Genomic DNA, 10,650 nt, shown 5'->3' with positions numbered 1-10,650 from the left:
ACGCAGATGTCTCAGATCTACGATTTGCATTGACACAAAAGTGATCTGTGCAGATGTCGTTCCCTGCATAACGCAAAAAGTGGCAAAAAGTCTAAACAGTATCAGCTTTATTTATGGGTTGCAATTTAAAAAAAGTCAAAAACTGCACTCAAAATGCAATTTAGAGCTTTCTGGCAAGAGGAGACACCAAAATTAATAATGTAACATGCCACTGCATGAACATATACTGCTATACTGCTATTTCCTTAGATACGCGATTAAAAAAATAATTTTTATTAAATTTTTAATAAAATGCTTTTGTTCACTCATAATCTTACAATTTCAGGAAGACTAAGGAAGGACTAAGGGAATTGTCATCTGTTGTGAAAGCTCTGTGAGCTCTGTGACTTTGAGACCACTTGTTATCCCAGGTTGTTTGAATTGCCACAATTCAAATAGAGAAAAAAGAGCTGACTGACAAGATTTAAGATGTGGCTGTCAATGTTGGATTAAAAAAAACACATTGCCTGACGTTAGTTGCATTGCTTGAAAAATAATTTTATTTCGAGAGACTGGATAAGTAATTCAAGTGTTTTTTTTAACTTCCTGAAAAACAAATAATAATTTAACTATATGTGCAAACGTTTTATGATATGTCGATGTTGTGAATGTCTGTGGAGTGTATCTTATTTGCCTGTCTGTCCTGGCTGTGCTCTCTCGCTTGCTCGCCCTCCCCTTCTCTCTCTCTCTCAATTCAATTCAAGGTGCTTTATTAGCATGACAGATCGGTACAATCAGTGTTGGGTATTTACTTTGCTTTGAGATGCCACTTTTAAAGGTGATATATAAAATCAAGGCTTTAACTTGCTTTAACTCCGGAAGTCTGAGTTCTTGTGTCTGTCCTATCCGAACCCGAAAGTATTACAATATGTATCTTTATAGCAGGTGGTGTACAATTTTTTAGTATAGATTACACTTTTCTAAAGTGTATTTAAAAAATAAAAACGATTACAATCTAATCTTTCCATGTTTGATCCCAAGATCCCAAGAAAAATACATCTAAATGGGGAGAAAGCTATGCTGAAAGTTTATTAAGATACTTAGAAGACAAAGATATCAATTTATGTTGCATTTGTCTGATTGTGAATCAAAAAACACATATATTTAAACCCGCATTTGCGATTTAAATCAAAACGCGATTTAAATCAATATAAATGTTTATATAGTAATGCATAGGTGACTATTCATTGTTAAAATGACTTGAATTCGATCATGTTGTGATATTTAGAAATATAAATTTGTTTGGTGCGAGTGAGGTTTTATTTAATCACTGACCCAGGGAAATGTTTTATTTTTTCAAAGAAATGTTTGTTGAAAAAAAAGTTATGACTCCAGTGGGATTCAAACACACAGCATGTGAGGTAGGAGTCAGGAGCCTAACCCACAGTGCCACCAGCAAGGTCACATGCAAAGTGCTGAAAAAGCACTACAGAAACATTATCAACAGACAATGTACAGCATGTACTATTCTTGTGTTGCGGTACATGAATATAATTATATCGTTATTAATTTCTTTAGATACGCGATTCCATATTATATTCCCTTTTAATCAAATTCTAAAAGTATGCTTGTTGACTCCAGTATCACATTAGTTAAAGACTTCGAAGCTTAAAATGTTTAGGGAGAAATGGAATACTGGTGTGTATTTTTTATTTAAAGTACAGAGACCAGCCATATACTGTATGTTTATGTTCCAAAATTAATATCGTTTATGGCCTTCACACGCGTTACAGTATGCTCCTATTCTTTTTATGCTCAGGTACTAAGATTTCCCTTCAGTGGTAAAATTCCATATGAATATTCAATGCTAAAACGGGCACAGTAAAGACATTTACTGTAAATCTTTCTACGACCGACCAACGGACCACAAGTGCCCCTGTCAGTCAACCAATCACGTACCGCGGTATTTTGCGTCATCGCGCGTCACGTGTCTGTACCGCGCACTTTGAATGGCTGCATCTGTACCTTCCAATCACTGATGTCACTCTCCCTAAACCTTAACGTGATGTTTTTCAGATGTGCAGTGTGCCTTAACTCCTGTATTAAAAATGACCTCTGTTGTCGGGCGGAGTTGAAGGAGAACTAACTGCACAGAAAAAGTATGTAACGATAAAATGTTTCTACACTTCAGAATGTCCCTTTAAATCCCTGCTCACACACGTCGGTGTGGGGAGCGGGCAGGTAGAGAACTTTTCCAGAAACTCATGATGTTTCTCATGGGGTGTTACCTGCAGTAGTATCTCTCTACACGCCTTTGGAAAGAAAAGAGTGGCTCCAGTGCAGGGTAAGGTCAGAACAGCTGGTCTGATTGTCTTAGAAAACAAGAAATTAAAATCAACAGGGAAATTAAACAATACAGAAATCAGCGCAGTATACAATAGGAAGCAAGCAAACAAAATGCTCAGCAAAAATCGTAGTTGAGTAAATTGGTGTAAAAAAAAATAGTTGTAAGCAAAGGAGAGCCCGTGCTGCGTGTGAAACACATCAATAGTTCAGCATTTCTGAAACGTTTAATTGAATTGACAAAGAAATCCTCTCCTTAAACTTCAAAAAAGGATTATCTATGGAGCCAGCAGGCGTAACACTGCAGTTGCCCATTTCTCACAGGTGTTTGAAGTTGTGGATAACATTGAGCAGGTTTGGCGCCGTGGCTTAGCTGGTTAAAACACCTCACTAAAAACCAAGAGGCCCTGGGTGCGAATCCCAGTGGTATCTATTCGTAGACAACAGGCCACTAATTGTCAATATTTATGGAGCTTAATTTAAAGACAATGGGAGAAGCATGAGTTACAGCTAGGTTTAGGTGGTAATCACTTTTTCACACAGGGCCATGTAGGTTTGGATTTTTTTTCCCTTAATAATAAAAACCTTCATTTAAAAACTGCATTTTGTGTTTACTTGTGTTATCTTTGTCTAATATTTCAATTTGTTTGATGATCTGAAACTTTCAGTGTGACAAACATGCAAAAAATAAGAAATCAGGAAGGGGGCAAACACTTTTTCACACAGCTGGCTCTGTGGCACAATGGAGAGCGCGTTGGACTTCTAGGCCTCAATAGAATGAAGTCATTCAAAGGTGGTGGGTTTGAGTCCCACCGGAGTCATGTATCATTTTGATTGAACCTTTCGAAATCCTCTAGGGATTGGTGTTGATCAAGTCAAATACAGGACTTCTTAAGAGTCCACAGTTGAAAATGAACCAGCAGCCACAAGAAAGAAATTAGCACTGGACTGTGATCACATCACTCCTGTCCTGGACTCCTTGCACTGGCTTCCTGTCAACTTCAAAATCCTCAAGCTCAACTATAAGGCTCTCCATGGCTTGGCACCTCAGTACCTGTCTGGGTTATCGCCCTACTCCCCACCTCACAACCTTCGCTCTTCTAATTGTGTTTTCCTATCTGTCCCCCAGTCCATCTACACTCTATGGGTGACAGGGCCTTCTCCTGTTTTGCCCCAAAGCTCTGGATCTTTATCCCCAAGGATATCAGAGAGTCACCTTCTCTAAACTCCTTCAAATCCAGACTCAAAACCCTCTTCTTTAGAAGAGCCTTTAATGAACTATTCTTTACCCCTCTGTTCCTACTGTATTTAATACCACCATCTATTGTCTCCTCTAACTGTGTATTCTCATCCTGCTTATCTTGTGTATTTTTTAACTTTATTGTTGTCATTCTGTAAAGAGCTTTGAAAAGCCACCTCTAAAGGTGCTATATAATGTAAAGATTATTATTATTATTATTAATAATAATGAACAGTGCATTTAACACTGAGCACATGCGGTCCTTCTTTGCAAAGGATTGCAAAGGTTGGGAATTAGCTTTTCACTCGTGTTGTTGAAGACCGTATCCTGGCTTTGTTGCAGGAAATGTCTGGATGCCATCACCGGATCAAGGAAAGGATCAGGGTTTTGGGAAGTCTTTTTGATGCCTGACACTGTCTGAACTCTTCACCATAGCTGGCAGTAGATACTAGTTACGAACTACAATTTCCAATAAACCCCCTAGAGACTCCGTGGGGGCGTCTGCATCTGCCTGGCCGTGGTGACGTTACACAGGTCCCTTCCTGTGCTGGCTGCAGTCAGAGACACGCGCCGAGAATAGTCACATGAGATCATCTTTTTTAAAGGATTATTTTCTAAAAAGTTAGTGAAAATATAGGGGTGTTTCCACAGGTTCTTGCATTTCGGGGGTAACTGCAGCTGGTATCGCGGATCTTCCTCTCAGCCTCGTACATCTTTACACTCATTACAGCTGATGTCACACTGTCCCATTTAAAAACTGTCACACTCTGTAACACACAAACAGGACTGAACAGGACAATTCCCCACACTGCAACTACACTTCACTGAACTCACACCACTTTGACACACGAGTGTGTTTTTCCGTTTTCACTCCACGCTCCTGAAAGCTTCTTCAATTAACCCTTTATATACTTTATAAATACAAGTATGAATAATTTTGCACAGAAACAGGGGAACTGGCTCCATTACTGGAGACTGTGAAACCAAACAAACTCTCTCTGACTGCTGGACAGTTTCTCACTTGTGATCCCTAAGGTACTAAGGTGCCAAGCCTTGCTTGTATGTAAGCATGAGGATTTAGAAGTCGACAAGAAATGTGACAGGAAGCCAGTGCAGGGACAGTAATGTGATCACTTGCACTAGGCCTGGTCAGGATTCTGGGTGCCAAATTCTGGTCATACTGAAGTTTGTTCAGTGTGGATTTAAATACCCCGGCATTACTGCAATCAATACGAGAAGACAAAAGCGTTGACCAACTTTTCAGCAACAAAGACAAAATAGAACATAGTGTGGTGGTATATCTGAGATGGAAGAATAATGTGTTTACAATATTTTGCACCCGAGAGTCAAAAATCAAGCAAGGATTGGATATAATCCTAATGTTCTTCAGTTTAGATTGAAGCTCAAGTACAGTACAATTCACAGACAGGGTTACTGCATTGGCTCTACAGAGTTCATGGGGGTTGTCTTGTGGCAGTTTTTAAAGGAAATTGTAAGTGATGAAGGTTTTTATATCAGAAATACTATTTAAGAGTGCAGAGACAGCTACTTTAGTGTCAGGTTTAGTGTGGGCATACTGTAGGTTTAAGTATCAGAAATGGTAATTCAGTCCATGGGAATTTAACATTCGCTGTGGTTCCTTTCTCTGTTACAAAGTGGTTATTTGCAGTGAGGTGATTGTTAAGTTGAGCTGCAACAGCACGCACTCAGATTTTCACAAAAAGGCAAGTTAGATAAATAGGGTGACAACTGTTTAGGTTGTTCAGAGCTGAGCTTGTTTTTTAGGAACAGTTGTAGCTGAAGTGTTTAAAAGGCCCATTTCTTATGTCAGGCAATTAGAAGCAGTAAAACAGGTGTGATTGGTGGAGTGGTGGTTTTGGTAAGTTTGTGCAGAGAATTTGTTGCAAAGTGGGGATGAGGCAGGTAATGTGGTAGGGCAGTTAGGCTTGAGCAATCAGTTAATGGTGTAGAACAGCTGTCCAGGACTGTTATGGTTGTTCTCAATGATATGGGAGAAGTAGCTGGATCTAGCAGACTCTACTGCATCCTTGTACTCAATCAACTGCTCCTTCCAGGACTGTAGATGTACATTCAAGCCAGAATGATGCCACTTACTGTACCTTCTAGTTTGTGGGAGACTGCCTTCATTGAGTGCAGCTGGTCAGCCTTTATCAGAGCTAGTTTTAAAAGGTGCTAAGGTGTAAAGAGTAGTTAAATGAGAGGCATTAAAGGTTTGCTCCTTGTCATTCAGAGTATCACAGACAGGACAGCAAGAAAATGTAGATTTGGCCTTTTCTGGTCTCCTGTTGTGAAAGTGCGAGAAGAGCTGAAGAGTGCGAGACAGGGAATTCCAATCGAATGAAACAGCCAAGTGATCAGAAAGATAAGTGTGAAACAAAAGACACATGTGCAGTGATTCAGACAAAGGTACTTTTTGCGAGTGGGATTGATAACAAGCTGTGTGAGACCAACGCATTTCAACGTGGCTAGTTAAAAATGTCAAATTGTAGAATATAAAATGTATAGAAATCAAACTAATTTGAAACAGAATAACAAGTTAAAATATAATCCTAGGGTGTTTCCAGAGCCACTCCTGCTCTCTCTCTTGCCTGCTGGGGAGTATAGGCTGGTTTTTACATTGTGCTGTCCTCCCTCCTCCTGGTCAGTCATCAGGGTCCGTGTTCAGCTGACCAGGGTGTTTGTACCTTCCTCCTGCTCGGACACAGGATGGGGTCCCTCCTCTCAGCTCTGGTGGCTCCACAGTCGACAGCGGGCCGGGTGGGAAAGGGTTTCCTGTAAAGGTTTGTTCACCTCAGACCCGCGACTCTCGCAAAGAGGGTGTTATGGAAACTCCTGTCCCTTCAGGTCTGCCATCAAATAGAGATACTCCTTTGCCAAGATCCTCAGGAGCTCATCCTTCCCCCTGTCCCCAGAGGAGACCATGGGACCCAACAGCAGCTCCCTCATTTTCTCGGAAGGGGTACCTCTGGAGCAGATCGTACTGTACTCCTCGTGGGTGATGATGTTTTTTTGTAGCAGGCTGTCCAGGATGGGCTCCACCCTGGTGACCCTTCTGACCAGCTCTGTGTGGTGTCTGTCCACAAAGTGACCTCCTACTGGAGAAAGAGAGGCAACCACAAGAGTCACAGTTTATTAATTAGTCACAGCAATATTAATCTATAATTGTCATCAGCTTCAGATATGATCTCACCCTCTTAAATAGACCGTGCTACCCTGGGCATCCCAAGTGACTCAACAGCAAGACAGCTACTTCTGAAAACACCAGACTCAGGATGGGTCGTGAATGACAGGCAGCTTAGCGACTTGCAGGCTGCAAATACAGCAGGATGTTGCCCAGTGGAATTATGGGTAGTGTAATTTGCCATGATAGCACAACATTTTTGAGTTGTGTAGACACATTCCAGCTGCTTCTCTTTACCCAGTTTCTGTTAACAAACTCATACTCCGGTATGTTTCTGTTCGGAAGGTGGGAGATCATAAATCAAAAATAAAAATGCCATTATTTCTTATGGGAAAAAATCCACCCCGTTCTGAACCGAAGCCAAGTTCACTCAAAACCCACCCTAAACAATTAATACCATACAGACCATTACATAGTTCAGTGAATAATGCAGTTCTACTCAAATAAGCCAACTACAGCTGTAAAATAATTAATGATATTATATTTACATTTTTCATCCTTTCACTATAGATCGCTATCACAGTGATCGGCTAAAATGATGTGCATACTGTTGTTGATTATTATACTAAAGAATCTTTTTCTCTTCCTTAAGACCATGAACAGCAACTACAAAACAAACACACAAAAAAAAACTTTGAAAACGAGAGCAAAAGCTTTCACTGTGATCATAGACAAAGGACTGCTGCCTCACGGCGTCCTTAACCACAGTGTCTTGCTTCTGCGCAGACACAGACAGCTGTTCGCTGGAGCTGAATCCAAATTTTCGCAGAAGGTTCTCAGCCAAAATCAGTCACTTTCGAACTTCAAAGTTAGATTAGTGAAATTTCTTTCTGATATTGAAATACAACATACAAATTCTTCATGTCCGGATGAGCGAAAATTCATATACCGAACGTTCTTACACCAGGGTATGAGTGTATTGTTAAACTGGGCATGCAGGCAGGTAGGGCTCAGTAACAGCTATCGCTCCGGGAGTCAGTTGGCTAAAGTAGCAGAGGGTGATTTAACATGGGTTCCTCATGGCAAGAAGCTGTATCTTTCATGTGACAAGTCTTTGTTTTATTCAGAGAAAGTGATGCCCAAGACACTGACAACCGAGCTTTGTATAACTTGCATAACACTTGTGCTCTTCAAGAAGCAGGCTGGATTGTGTTGAACGCTCACTAGTTCACACACAGCTCCCCAAAGAGTTAGGAACTGAAACTCACCACGGGCTGTTGGAGGAGCCACTCCTTCTACAGCATCTGTGAAGAAACGCAGAGCTTGAAGAAACTAAAACAGCTGAAAGTGAAGTTAGTTTTTTCCTTTATGTTTTAAACATTATCTGTGATAGGAGGCTGTTAAACTGCTTGGATTGAACAGGGCAGGATGACTTATTCACACACCAGACTCACGCAACACAACACACCAGACACACTCGCAATATACCAAACCTATTACACACCATATCCACTCAACAAAACACACCACACACTCACAATATACTATAACTATCACTGAATCACTACCCACTGAACACAACACAATACACACTTCACACACTCAATTGTAGGACCACGCTTATGGAAAAAAGGGTCATTTGTGGTCAAGCAGAGGAGAGTCAGACTGAGCCCAGAAATCCAGAGCTGTCCCACCTTCCAGCAGCACTTTCCCAGACCAGACTCTCAGTTCTTTACTCTCCGATCTAAACAGCTCCAGTTCCAGCTCCTTCACCTCCTTGGAAAGTATGACTTCAAAGGTCCTGTGGAAGTTAGGGCCGTAATCTCGGAAAAACAAGTGTTTCTGGAAAAGAAATAACATGCCTGATGTAAAATTCACACACATGTAAATCTCTATATGGGTCATAGGAACAGTCCGTGATATATCTCCCCTGTACTTGCAGTGGTCTCAATTAATTTTTTAAAAACGTATTCAACTTTGAAAGAGTTTTTTCTTTGTGGTTCATGATATGGAACATAGCAGCTCCAAAAATCTGTTGAGTGTTAGTACAAGTCTCCAATGTCCAAGAAGTTTAAGATATTTGTGTTTGGATCAAATTCACGTCAGCCTCTGTGTTTTTGTACTGAAAAACATTTCATTACCGTTAATAGAAAGGAAAAAAAAAAATGTCCTGAAGTTCAATGTGGCCCCTAAATTTTACAGGAGAAACGTGCAAAATGTTATCTTTGTGCTCAAGAGTGTCCTGTCCTGACAGATCAGTTGTGTTCATGTGCAGAGTCATGTCTGTAGGTACAGAGCCTACCTTTGGCTGGACTGTCGATCCCTCTATCCCACATGATAGGCTGTATTCCGTTGACTCCAGGACACAGTTTGAAAAAGTGGGAATGAATTTGTACCCAGTGTACTTCGATTTCACCTTCGTAATGAACATATGAAATTGTCGGTCATCGCTCTTTCAACACTTCATTTTACAAACCAATGTTCTGAAGTACCAGCAGGTCTCCATGTCCTGGAGTTAGAACACTCTCCTGCCTTGAGCTGGCAGCCTGTGAAAGGCGCTATATACAGTGAAGGTGCTTTTTAAATACAGGGTGCAGTGCTGGTGTCATTAATGGCAACATCAGGAGAGCTGACAATGTTTTACAGTCGTTATATGAAGTCAATGGATTTGAGAAAGAACACTTTCTGACATTGTGTTTGATTTTTCAGTTTGAATCTTTAGACTCTACTGTTATATATACTGTATCCCTAAAAGGAGCTCCATGGGCTAAAAAACCTTGTCTTGTTTGTAATTTTTCTTCTTTGCTTATGGACTCATTCTACACATCCCACTAGACAAAAGGACACCAGGAGGAATCCTTAGAAACGCTCACTGACAGACTGTAGAATAAAATGCTATCGAGTCTCTTTCTCCCTCTTCCAGACTGTTGAGGTAATAATTTGTTTCTGTCTGGGATTGAAGATCAGGACATTAAAACGCTCCATGTGTCTTTGAAGAGCTGCCTGGTCTCACCTCTTCCATGTTGATATTGGAGGGCAGCAGCAGGACAATGAGCTTCTGCCTGGAAGATAGTTTCAGGAGGAACAGCAGCAGCTGACCTCTCACCTCCACTTTAAACCCAAGGATTTTCAGCACGATGGTGAAAGGAGAGAGTCTATCCACTTTGACTTCAACATGGGAATCTGTCACTCTCGTGGGCTGAATGATTTCTGTATTTCCATCCAGTCTGTGGGCCACCTTCAGCTGAGCCCAGATATCTGTGACAAGGAGGAGACAGGAAAACCCCACATGAGACTCAGCTTCTTCATAAGACACAACCCCTCTCTGTCCAGTGAAGACTCAACTGTGTCTGATCTACACCAGTGTGCCGTGGAGCCCCAGTTGTGTCTGATCTGCCCCCAGTGTGCAGTGGAGCCCCAGCTGTGTCTGATCTACTCCAGTGTGCAGTGGAGCCCCAGCTGTGTGTGATCTACCCCAGTGTGCAGTGGAGCCCCAGCTGTGTGTGATCTACCCCAGTGTGCAGTGGAGCCCCAGCTGTGTCTGATCTACCCCAGTTTGCAGTGGAGCCCCAGATGTGTGTGATCTACCCTAGTGTGCAGTGGTGCCCCAGCTGTGTGAGACTGTACCCCAGTGTGCAGTGGAGCCCCAGCTGTGTGTGATCTACCCCAGTGTGCAGTGGAGTCCCAGATGTGTGTGATCTACCCCAGTGTGCAGTGGAGCTCCAGCTGTGTCTGATCTATCCCAGTGTGCAGTGGAGCCCCAGCTGTGTCTGATCTACCCCAGTGTGCAGTGGAGCCCCAGCTGTGTCTGATCTACCCCAGTGTGCAGTGGAGCCCCAAGTGTGTCTGACCTGCTGAGGTTTCAGAGTGGGGAAAGCAGACGAGCTCCAGCGCATCACTGACGGGACAGTTGATGTTGTAGGTGGGGCTGACAGGCTGCAGGCTG

The 10,650-nt window shown here is 41.9% G+C and overlaps 1 non-coding gene across 1 annotated transcript; it reads left to right on the top strand.

Annotated features, from left to right (window-relative positions):
- The first annotated feature begins 3,050 nt into the window (after positions 1-3,050).
- Positions 3,051-3,143, top strand: trnar-ucu (transfer RNA arginine (anticodon UCU)). Its single transcript has 2 exons — positions 3,051-3,087; positions 3,108-3,143. It is a non-coding gene; the product is annotated as a tRNA-Arg (tRNA).
- Positions 3,144-10,650: the final 7,507 nt, after the last annotated feature.

The sequence above is a fragment of the Atractosteus spatula genome (assembly GCF_055471065.1).
Source record: "Atractosteus spatula isolate fAtrSpa1 chromosome 10 unlocalized genomic scaffold, fAtrSpa1.hap1 SUPER_10_unloc_3, whole genome shotgun sequence".
Classification (NCBI taxonomy): domain Eukaryota; kingdom Metazoa; phylum Chordata; class Actinopteri; order Semionotiformes; family Lepisosteidae; genus Atractosteus; species Atractosteus spatula.
The sequence above is the reverse complement of the archived record's forward strand: the minus strand, read 5'-3'. Positions and strand labels throughout refer to the sequence as shown.